We start from the raw sequence: 13,589 nt of genomic DNA on the forward strand, positions 1-13,589 counted from the left end.
TTATTTCCGAACTTGAGCCAAATTAAAAATTTAATATCAGATTATTAATTAATTTTAATTTCTTTAAATTTTATAATTTTTTGTTTAAAACTTTTATTGCTCTTTTAAAATTACCAAAATTATTTTCAGTTTTAATAAACACTCTTACAGCTCTGTGACTTTTGAATAATATACTTTATTATTTTTTTATTATTATATATTAACAAAAAAACAAAGGCATTATTGAAATTATTTGAAACTATTTATTCCATTCTTCATACAGGGAGCTTTCTAAGATATCCTAATAAACAAACAAACACGGTTCAAAAATAGTTTATGCAATAAAATTATAAATAAATAAATCAGACCAAAAAATACTGATTTATTTTATAATTACCGTTATGATGAGCATGGTTAGAAGCAACACAGTTTGTTGACAAGACTCTCTCTCTCTCTTAATATATAAAACAATAATGGCAGGCTCTGAGTTTATTTATGATTGATTTACCGTTAACTGTTTGTTTATTTATTACAAAGTTGATTTTGTTTGTAAACAAAACAGAGTTGTGTTGCTTTTATAGCAATCAATATAACAACTCTGTTTATAATGTAATAAACAACCATGTTGTCCAACACTTTAAATAAATATATCTCCTTATATAAATGTGTATGAATAATATATATTGTAGATTTTCTTATAATTTATTTATGTATTTCTTTTTAAATATTCAGGTTTTAAATTTAAGTTTTAGACAAAATCTTTGACTGACCCTTTTTTACAAAACAATGCATTTTTCAAGACTATTTTATTTAAAAAAACCGCCCTGTATATGTTTCTCTTTTTAATTTAATTTAAAACTAAACTGCCATTTTGCTTTGAATTAATTTTACTCAATTAAACATTTTTTACATAAAAAAACTTATTTTTCTTTGATTTAAATGAGGAAAAAAATAAAAACATGTTGAAAAAGAATATAAAAAAAACTACACACTCGCTGTTTGTATGTTTCCTATTTTTTTGTTTTGTTAAATATATAAAATAATTATTAATTTTTATCTTTTTTTTTTTGGAAAAAACAAAAAGTTATTTTTCAACATTTTTTGTGATATTCAAAATTTCATACCTATTTCGGCTAACCCATATTTTTCAAAAAGTATTTGTGATATTTTCGGCAAATTTTAAAATCTAAAAATTTTATAAATAAAAGTATATTTTTTTTATTATTTATTAAAAAAAAATTAATTGTTATATTGTCAAAATTGTTATGTTTCGGCTTAGTTTTTTATATATAAAATAAATATATAATAAACAACAACAAAAAAATCACACAAAATGTAAAAAAATAATTTTTGTTATAAAAAAAATCGCTCAAAAAATTTATAATTTTAATTAATTATAATTATTTTTTTTAATTATTATTAAATTGTATATATTATTTTAATTTTAAAGAATTTAAATGTAAAATTTGTAGTTATTAAAAACGATGAAAAATGAAATTGAAACAATTTATGTACCAAAAACCAATAAAAAAAAATTATAATAAAAAATATGATTTAAAAAAAAATAACGAAAAACAATTTATTTATTATTTATTTTTTTCAGTTCCCTTTTTATTTAAAAAACTACTTCAGCTTAACATTCATTAAATAAATAATAACAAAAAAAATATATATAATAAATAATAATATATATTTTTTATATGGCCAGCGATAAAAAAAACTTAAAACTCTAATTAAGTTGTAAAGTGGTGATAAATCGTAAAAGATCTAAACACACACAAACTTTTATTGTGATTGTATTATAAGAATGAGGCACTTCTGGACTACTCCGTAGAAGAAAAAAAAAAACTAAATTAAAACAGCACAAAACGTATAAAATTAATTAAGAACTTCTGGTCCATAGCTCCAGCTCCAGGAAACCTAAAAAAACCAACAATCCTTCTATATGAAAAAATAAAAATTTTTTTCATAAACGTTTAGATAAATAATTAAAAGTCATTAATAATTAACCACAAAAATCCCTCCTTTTATAAATTAAACATCCCCGTTTTAAGGCGTTTAAATTTAGGGCTCAACTTTTAATTAAACTTGAATTTATTTAAATTTAAACATCTTAAAGCTAATTAACCTTTTTTATATTAAAAAAAATACTAGTTTTTAATTAAAAAAAAAATTTATTAAAATTTATAGCAAGAATTGAAAACTCTACTTAACTTATACTAAAACATATAATAATTTTTAAAATTATTACTTTATGTTTAAAACGAACAAAAACTAATTTATTTTTTATATATATTATAAACAAATTTATTTGTTTTAGCTTTTAATAAATAAATGAATGAATATACAAAAAAAATGCAACAAACTGTGTAAATTAAAAACAACAAAATAAATAATAATCATTATTTATATTTCTCTTTTAATTTTTATTATTATAATAATTTTTAAATAAATAAAAATATAGTTAATAACAACTAAACGTATTATTATCTTAAAAGACTTCTTTTAAATTTTATTCATAAAACAAACTACAAACAAATTAAAAAAACAACAAACATTTTACATAAAAAAATTCTTAAAAAATATATAATAATGAAAAAAACTAAAAACATAATGATATAAATATACTTTATGCAGCTCTATTATGTATTATTAGATATATTATTTCAAAAGTCGTAAAAAATAATACAAAAAACAAACAACAATAAAATATAATAAAAATGAAATAAATATCTCTTCTATTTCAAATTGTTTTTATATATTTATTTTTAATATAATATAATAAATAAGTTAGTTAATTTTTATTAATGAAGAAAGACCCTTAAAAGTTGGAAGCACAATTTTAAAAATTATAGAGGTTTTTGTTAGACAAATTTAATTTCAAAAATTTCAGGATCAACATAATATATGATTAAATATGGGAAGACTTCCGGTAAAAAGTAAGTAAAGAAAGGAGATCGGAGAAAGATATTTTAAAGAGAAGTAAGTATAATTATAATAAAAAAGGATATTTAAAATATAAGTAGAAATAAAAAAGAGTAAAGGATATGGGTAAGTATAACTTATATTACATAAAAAAAATTCCTGAAGAAACCAAATTATATTCCGAAATAGAAACGTATTCAAGACATCTATATCTTCACTGATAAATAAGAAGTGAATGATGATAGCCCGTTTTTAATAAAATTAATTTCCCATGGCCTATAGATATTAACGTGTAGAGGAGGGAGGTAGAAGGAAATTCTGTTTTCTTTTCAAAAATTTTTAAACTTTTTAAGAATTAAAAAATTGATGCAGACATTTATTTTTCAAAAATATGGCAATAAAAATAAATGGTAGCCGATTTTTTTAAAAATTTTAATTTTTAAAATCCAATCAATAAAAGTTTTTTTTATGAATTATTGATTTTAATTAAATTTTATTACACTTATTTTTAAATTGTTAATGAATGAATGACAATCCCCCACCACAATTCCCAAACAACTTTTCAAAAATACCAAAAATTATGGTATTTTTTTTCTATGGTTTTTTTATGGTTTTTTGTGTCTATTTTGACGGTACCTGGGCCCGGACTATGAATAGGACGTGTAATTTATTTCTATATGAAACCTCCTTTCTGTTAAATTGTATTACCAACACTTTTGGGAGCTATGACTAATTAATTATAGACCGATACATAGATTTACATACATATATGTCAAGTGAACCACCAACTTTTGAAATTGATGTCTTCAGATCGGGATGAAATTTGCACAAAGGTTAGTTCTATTGGATAGTAACTCACTCAGACACAATTTTTCAACAGGATCGGTTGAGAACTCTCTGTCAAAATTTTAAATTTTGGCCAAGCAGGTGTTTTTTTCTTATCAATGTAACTTATTTATTACCTATTGTTCTTAGCAAAATGTATCCCAAATAGTTTAGATAGCTCTTTCTTCAATCTTTCGAAAAAAAAATATTTAAAAAAAAAAATCAAAAATGTTTAATATTTTTTTTTCGAAATCAAAAACGTTTTTGAATTTATTTTTAAATTGGGCCCTTTCTTTTTTTTGCTAAAAAGAAAGCTTAGTGTTTTCCTTTAAGTACTATTTGGTCGCTTAATGGGATGCGAGTGGAATAAATATCAAAATAAATGTTTTAACTCAAGTTATACAATTTTTGATTTTTTTTTTGGCAAAATCAAGAAGTTTTTTTATTTTTTTTTTAAATGGTCCTTTTTTTAATTTTTTTTTTTTGCTATGAAGAAAGAAGCTTAGGGTCTATTCCAATAACAGTCCATAATTATAAATTAACCCTTAAGAGCACTTTGATTCCAAATGACCCTCAACTTTTAAAATCACAACAAACACAGTCAATTGAGGGTCATTTTGACCTCTAGTACTCTTAAGTGTTAATTTCCATGCTTGCACTGTTATCTATATAAATAAAAATCGAATGTCGTTCGTTCAGTATAGAACGGCCAGACCGATTTAGACAATTTTTTTTTAAATGTTGGCATAGCCCCAACTTAGGTGTAAAATTGACCACGACTACTTTTAGGCTCACTTTTTTCGATTTATCTAAAATCGGAAAACGGCTACATCGATTTGGCTAATTTTTTGTTTAAATGATAACAGTAATCCTATTTAAGTTTTTACTGAAAGAAAAATTGACCACGCCAATTTTGTTTTTCGATATATCTAAAATCGCAGGACGTCTGGACCGATTTAACTAATTTTTTTTTAATGTTCGCAATACATAGTCCGCAAAAGTTTTTACATAAATAAAAATTGTTCACGTCCACTAATACGCCCACTTATTAAATACATCTACAAAATACATCGATCACTCATATTTCTGACCAAAATTCGTTGTTAAATCGATAATAACTTGGTCAATAAGCGTTTAATCAAGAAAAGGACCACCATCTGTGATCACTCATATTTCTGACCAAAAATCGATTTTTTATATAAAAACTCAAAATATCTAAATTCGCTTAATAACTTGGCCAATAAGCGTTTAATCAAGAAAAGCAGCTCGATCTGTGATCACTCATATTTCTGACAAAGAATTTATAGAATTTATATTTTATTATATGTCCTTTATGAATAAAAATTATCATTCAATAATACGTTTATTTTCTTTTTAACTATTTTTACCCTTTTCAAACCGCTTCTCACAAATTCACAAATCGAACACAAGCATTTTTTAACTTGGACAGGACAACGTCTGTCGGGTCAGCTAGTTAGTTGTAAATAAATCTAAGACCTTGAGGTATATTTTTCGCAACTTTCATTAAAATCAGTACAAAACCATATATATTTCGCTATCATTCATTCAAAAATTCCAAATATTGCTAAATTTTACCTTTGACCTTTACGATTTAAGGGTTAAATTTTGACCCCTAGTACTCTTAAGTGTTAATTTTCATGTTTGCACTGTTATTGTAAATCTAAAGGTAGGGTCACACATGACAAATATTTGACGAAAAAGACGTAACCACTAAATAAAATACATTTGAATTCATTTATTTATTTCAAAAAACTTATTTTTCTTAGTATGATTCAAAACAAAAAATTTAGTTTTGTTTTATTTGATGCTGTTTGATCTTACAAAACACTTGTAAGAAAGAGTAAAGAAGTCAAACAATATTGTGCTAAAAAAAGTGGTAACGCTTTTATATATTTACCATGTGTGACCCTACCTTAAGACCTTGAGGTATATTTTTCGCCACTTTCATTAAAATCAGCACAAAACCATATATATTTCGCTATCCATTTAGAAGTTCTAACTAAATATTGCAAAATTTTACCTTTGATTTCTATTTTTTACCTTCGATTTAAAACTTAAGAGTATATTTAGAATTAGCTGGCCTCTAATATTCTGTATAGGTTTTACTTAAAATTCATAACAGTAAGGAATTGAGCTCATTCGCCAAAATATGGCCAACAAATTAGTTTTCCCGAAAATCGTAAAATTTAAGTTGCAGGTACGGAAAAAGTGTAGGAGGTTTGGCATCATTTTTTCATATTTTTATTCCCTATTATATTCTCAATAAATCCCTATATATGATGATCAAAAAATTCTGAAATTTGTCTAACAAAATTTTGAAAATTTTGAAAATGGAGTTTAGAAACTCCCGTCAAAAAAATTAAATTTTTAATAGCATTTTTTCCCTTGTAAATGTTTTCACGAACTTTAACCCTAGTGCGGTATGACAATTCTTAACCGATCGAGCTCAAACTGTTTATCCTAACCAAACACAAAAATGCCCTTCGTTTTTGAAAAATCGAAAATAAAAAAATAAGGTCCACCTTAATTTAGGGTAGATGGGGGACCAAACGGGGGCCACTTTTTTTTGAGGCGTTCTCAAATTCAAACCACAATTCATATTCTTTTAATTTGTTTCTTGTTTCGGATACTTAGATATGTTGACTTTAGTTTTGATCAACAAAATCGATTACTCGGTTTTTAAGTTATTCGGTGTTGGCAGATATGCCCCAATGGCGAATGATCCCCCTTCTATCCTATATATCGATGGCTTAATATAGAAAGGTCGTATCTCGTTTTTTTTTCAAAATCGGGTTTTTTTACATATTCTGTAGACAAAACTCAAACAGACCTCCCTTAAACAATTCAGTTTCCTATGTTGACGAATAACAGATTTACTGTAAAATTATAAAAAGCCCTAACTCATTTAAAAAATCGTTTGAAAGAAAAACCCCTAACTCATTTAAAGTTGAATGCTTATTTTTTGGTTTATATTAAAACAAACAACTTTTCTAAAAATATTTTTTGATATTTAGTTGTTTTTTTCAATTTCACTTTCTGATAGATTTTATTGAGTTTTTTCCTTCTCCTGTAAAGTAGCTAAAAGTTGAGATACGACCTTTCTATATTAAGCCATCGATATGTAGGTATGTTGATATAGTTGAGATATTTGCTCTGGTAGAGTAGGGGAAGGGGTTTTTGTGAGGTGACCACAGGATTAACCTTTGTAAAGTTAGTTAATAAAGGTACTAACAACAATGAACTATAAAGTTTGTTGTTGTTATATGTTCCTTTAGGGTTTATAATTTCTCATGTAACGAGAATAACTCAGTATCTCGGCAACTATTAGAGATATTGTTACGAAATTGCACATGGTTGGAGCTGAGGTGTTTTTGAGTTGATTTGCGTTTGTTCAGCCTCCTAGCGCTAATAGGGACCAGTGTGTTACCAATCAAATTTGGTCACCCCAGGTCTCATTTTTTTATACACATTCAATGGAACATACGCATCCAATGGAACATGTAAAAAGGGCGGTATTTTTTATATATGGGGCATTTCACGTCAAGTGAACCAACTTTTGAAATCGATGTCTTCCGATCGCGATGAAATTTGCACCAATGTTAGTTCTATTGGATAGTAATTCGGACACCATTTTTCAACAAGATCGGTCAAGAACTCTCTGAGTTATAGGAGGTTAAAATTTGACATTTTGGCCAAACAGGTGTTTTTTTTATCCATATAACTTATTACCTATTGTTCTTAGAAAAATGTGTCCCAAATAGTTTAGATAGCTATTTATGCAATCTTTCGAAAAAAAAATTTAATAAAATATTTTTGATTTTTTTTTTTAAATCAAAATATTTTTGACTTTTTTTTCAAAATGGGCCCTTTTTATTTTTTTTTTTTATTTTTTTTAAGAAAGCTTAGGTCTTTTCCTAAGCGACCTATATGGTCGCTTAGTGGGATGCGAGTGGGATATCTATCAAAAAAAATATTTTGTAACTCAAGATTTAAAATTTTTGAATTTTTTTGACTTTTTTTAAAAAAATGGACCCATTTTTTAATTTTTTTTTTTTTGCTCAGAAGAAAGCTTATGTGTTTTCCTTTAACACCCTTTTTGTCGCTTAGTGGGATGCGAGTGGGATATCTATAAAAAAAATGTTTTGTAAAACTCAAGACATACAATTTTTTACTTTTTTTTGAAAAATCAAAAACATTTTTGACTTTTTTTTCCAAAATGGACTCTTTTTTTATTAATTTTTTTTTCTCAAAAGAAAGCTTAGGTCTTTTCCTTTAAAACCTTTTTGGTCGCTTAGTGGGATGCGAGTGGGATATCTATCAAAATAATTGTTTTGTAACTCAAGACAAAGGTTTTTAAATTGATTTTTTTCATATTTGTGTGTAAGTGTTTCTAAAACCTTAAAAATAAAAACCACAACAACTGACCGATAATAGCCACTGGAGGGGTGCAATATGAGGCCGACCGCTATTAATTTTCCACCCCCAAAATTTGTCTGATTTTTGTATCTTGCGGCTTTTTTAGTCAATCCTAGAGGTAGTTTTCAGCGCACGTGATTTTCATTGTTAAAATATCAGGTGCCCCAGAAACAAATTTTTGGAATCAAGTGGAAATATTTTATGGCCCTTCTCCGAAGTACTAGTTTATTTATTATTTTATGACATTTGACTTTAAGAAGTGGGTGGAGAGGTAGAAGTTGCCAGGTAGGTTATTTATATGGTGGTTTATTTTTATTATTATTTGTAACATTTGGTTAAACTAGGTACTTTAGTATGTAAGCCCTTCTTGACCCTAATAAAAGATTTTAGACTCATTCATTAAAACGTACTACCTATATGATCTTAAAAAACTATTTATTGTCATTCTGAAGACATACGGAACTCAGTTTTTTAGAAACAGCGTTAAAGTTAAGACGTGTGTTATTTACATAAATACTTACAAAATTCAAAATGTCTACGACTTCTAAAAAGGCTAAGGTTGAAAATGAAATTTATTCGTATATATACATATATAAGGGTTTCAAATGTATACAAATTTTAACATTTACTTAATATTGTTGGTAGTCCGCGCACTTCTGTACTAAAAATTAATATTGATAGCTGCTATAGCTTTCCCTATATATAATTTGTCATTATATCTATGGAAGGTGCCACACCCACTTTTGCTAGTTTGCCCATTTTTGGCCTAAATATGTAATTCATACAAAGTTTCATTGCTTTAAATATCAAAATTATACACATACGTATGATTTTTAGTATTTAGTTAGTATGGGATGTGCCACGCCCACTATTTATAGTCCGCCCATTCTTGTCCTAACTATTAATATTGATGATAGAATGAATAACCGTGCAAAATTTATGGACTCTATCTATCTCTTATTATTGTATCCCATATAATAGATTTTTTAATTATAATCATATGGGAGGTGCCACGCCCTCTGTGGCTTCTACTCCCATTTTGGCAAATAGTAGAAGCCACAAATTGCAAAATTTTAGGACTATAGCTTTTATTGTTTCCAAAATATATGATATTTATTAAAATTAACTTTGTATGGGAGGTACCACGCCCACTTGAAAATTCAAAACAAAAAGTATCCTATTGTTCCTTCCAGATATAGAGAAATATACACAGTCAAAATTTCAAGCAAATCTGGTTAGCCGTTTAGACGTCTATAGACTTCAAACCAATAAATATACATACATATATACATATAAACACACATTCAATTTTATATATATAGATATTTGAAAAATATAACATTTCCTACATCAATAAAAAAAAAATAAGAAGATATGCCCAAAAATCTATAAATCTCTAAAAATTATTTTATTTTTGATTTTCCATGGAGAAAAAAAATGTAGGTAGGCACCACTTTACCCCACGCTGTTTTTTTAATAAAATGAAAGGTGGGAGTGTCTTGTTTCGATTAAAAAAAATAGGAAGTTTTCGAAACAGGATGAAAAAAACTTTTTTTTTCGAAAATAACGAAAAATATCAAAAAAATTCGTGGGAGGTGGGCGTGGCTGATTTTATTGAAACTCGGCATGCGTTCCTTTTTTGTTGTTTCAATAAATGTATGTACCAAATTAAGACTTTTTGCTTAATATATTGTTACGTTTTAACCTTTTCAAAACGTTGGTTTATTTATTTCCTTTAAATAAACCGAATACTTTTGATTGCAAATAAAAGCCGTTTAGTAGTTTGAAAATTGTAACAACTCTTTTATTTATTTAAAATGTACAACAACAGAATTAAAAGTCACTCAATGTTTTTTATAAATTCGTTTATAAATTCGCAGAAATACAGACACACTTTATAATGTACACGAATTCACTTGAAAAACAGAGTACACATAAGGCACTCAGTTGATGTTTATTCGAATAGCGTCTCTGATAAACTCACTGACTACTGCAACCTCTGCCACTATTTATAACACTGCCATCTGCCATCTGCACTCTAGATTGCTCTTTAACTGTCTAGAGGTTTCTAATACATACGCCATCTGTGGTGTACTTTCTACAATGTTCTTTAACTGAATATTCGAAATCGAATACAGCGTTGCCAACTTACGATCAAATCAACTGAAAACATTTTTTTAATAATGCCCACAGATATGTTTGTTACAATTTTACAGCACTGTTATTTATTTGAATGCCGTTAAATCAGCCGTTAAAATCGTTATATTTGAATTCAAGTACAAAATTCGTAACAATATAAACAAATTTTATCAAAATCGTTTACCACAATAATTAATACAGTCAGTGCATTTGGTTTTCGTTCTGCAACATATTTCTTTCTTGACATCCTCCATAGATGTTCTATGGAATTCAATCAAGTCTGGGTACTGAGCGGCGCATGACATAACTCGAAACCACTCTTTACCAATTTGCTCGTGTGTTTCGGGTTGCTGTCTTGTTGGAAGACCCATGTAAGTGGCATATATTTATTCCATATGCATATGGCAGCATAATATTCCACGTACATTTTTGGGTCCATAATAGATATATTATAGGTGCCTTTTATTTCGTGTATTGTTATACCAAAACCGTTGTATGAAAAGCTATCTATCTACGCGCCACCGTGTTTAACTGCCTTTCTTGTGTGATGGATGGACTTCATTTTGTGTGTTCGGGGGACGTCGAACGTAATGCCTCCTAGTTCCACCAAATTCTGCTTTCGTCAGTCAGTAAAATAAATATTTTTTATATATTTTTATTTATTTTGCCAATTAATTAACTGATGTGTTTTTTGTTCGCTGCTTTCTTCTTAGTTAGTTAGTAACGGCACTTTTCGCGGACTTCTAGCGAATAGTTAGTTTGTTCTCCAGAAATATTTAAAACTTTCAAAGTTAGTTATTAAAAATCAGGGAAACCAAAATATGCAAATACATGTTTTTTCTGGTGAGTCTAATGGGCACATACATGGATATTTGTTTCCAATTTAAGAATTTTGGCATCGATTTTTTGTGAGTGCATATTTTTGCATATTTTACCCGTAAATGCATATTTTTGCATATATTTGTTTTAAGAGAATATTTATGTCATATTTTTGCGTTTTTAGAAGTTTTACTTACTGTTTAAAATAGCATATTTTGACTTTATTTATCAAAAACAAATTTTGTCTTACTTATTTTTTGCTGTTGTGTTACAAAGGTTTTTTTTTTCCTTTGATTAAAATTCAAAATTGAAAAATTAGGTTTTTAAGCTTTTTATTATAAGCACTATTTTAATAGCACCATCTAAATATCAAATTTTAGTTTTAATTCAAACTTAACCGTTCTTTAATATTAAGAGAATAATGTACAATATATAAAATATAATATGAGAAACAAAGACAGCAATATTCACATTAAAATTATAACCATAGAGACGAGACGTAATTGTCAAAAACCTAAGTCGTCTGTTGTCAAAAACCTAACTCTTGCAACAACAAAATACATGCTAGTCAATGTATTTTGTTGTTTTATCAAACATATAATTGTTGTATTTATTTTTGTTTGACAAATCGGAGTGTCTTTTAACATTGCTAAATACACCTACAATAAAAAAATGACTTAATTTTTATAACGTCAAATTTTGGATTTATTGAATGAAACATTTATTAAATAACTTCAAACAGCTGGGCGTTTGACCGAACAGTATAATTTTTAATGGAACAAAAATTTAAAAATATTGATAAAATCCAAATTGTAGGTTAAAACTAATATTGAAATAAAATTTGAACAAATAAATAAATAATAGGAAAAAATTAAGGATTAAAAAATAGATAGAAAGCATTTTTTGTAAACAGTTTAAAGGACTTTCCTCAACACAGATTTCAAAAGAAATATTATCTTTTAAATTTGCTCCTATAAAATCAGTTGATGTCGAGAGAACATTTTCGTATAAAAAAAATGTTTTCAGATCCAATAGACAACGATTTTTATTTGAAAATTTAAGTCAACATTTTGTATTTATTTATTGCAATCAATAATAAACTTTAATTGAAGAAGTGACTCTTTTATATTTATATAAAACCAGTTAGTTAGTTGATCGCCCCGGCTTCGCTCGGTAGAATTTACTATGTTCTCTGTCTTATTTGCAAATAAAAAAATATCTATCTATCCTTAAAAATAGTTCCAAAAACTCACACAACAACAACAGAGGGCACAAATTTCAATTAAAAAAATAAAAAGAGAATTTTAGTTTTTTGAAAGCATTTTTTTAAGCTTAGCAAACGGTACCAATATTTATTTCCTTTCTATCACAACCCGTTAAAAAGTTATGTATGTATGTGGCTTTAAAAACTTTTTGTCAAGGCAAATAATAAAAAAATGTCTAAACTTTTTTTTACCAATTTTAATTATATATTTCTTGTTATGTAAATAACTTTGAACCAACAACCCTCATAACTTTATAAAAGGGAATATTGGTGCCGTTTTTCTAAGCAAATAATATGCCTTTTTTTCATCTTGCATTTAAAAAAAAAAAAACTAAAATTCCTTTTTTATTTTTTATGAGATTTACGCCCTCTGCGTGGGTTTTTTTGGAACAATTTTTAAGGATTCAAAAAACGTCATTGTATTAATTTTTGATGCAGAATCGAAATTAGATTTACAATAATATATATTCAACCGTTTTTGCAGAAAAATGTGCTCAAAATCCGCTTCTTTTAGGTGCGTTGACTGACCACCACAAGGAATGAAAATTTTCCAAAAAAAAGGACGCCATTATTTTTATTTACGCAAAAACTTTCAGAAAAATGATGATACCCGCAAATCAAATTTTTGAAATTAACTCTAATTAATATATATAGATATCATCAAAAAATACCTCTCGAGGCCTTTCATAACTTAAGTTCTATTGTTTTTATGTTGTTATACTTGTTTTTTTATTATATATTATTTAAAGCACTTAAATGCTTTTTTTAGAGCATATTTCCGGTTTCCCTGTTAATATATATTAGCATTTTTTGGCATTTTGCGATGTGGCCTGCTTTGAGCATCTTTTATAAATAAAATAAGCATTGAGGGTTTAAACTCTCATAATAAATAAGATTGGCAACTAACTGCTCCTATATTTTGAACACAGCTGTTGTACACACTATACATAAATACATACACACACACACCGCTCTATATATGTGACTGTCAAGCAGCAACCAACAATAGAGTGATCAACTATTCGACATATACAAAAAACCGGTTTTCGAATAATTCGAAAAAGCGTAATTTTTAAAAACCAGTTTTCGGGTTTTTTCTATCAAAACCGGTTCGAATAACCGGTTTTAGCTTTTTTTTGTCAATTTATGAATTGAGATATAAATTAAGCATAAAATAATAAACATTGTATTTTTAAAACTA

Source organism: Calliphora vicina, chromosome 1 (genome assembly GCF_958450345.1).
Source record: "Calliphora vicina chromosome 1, idCalVici1.1, whole genome shotgun sequence".
Classification (NCBI taxonomy): Eukaryota; Metazoa; Arthropoda; class Insecta; order Diptera; family Calliphoridae; genus Calliphora; species Calliphora vicina.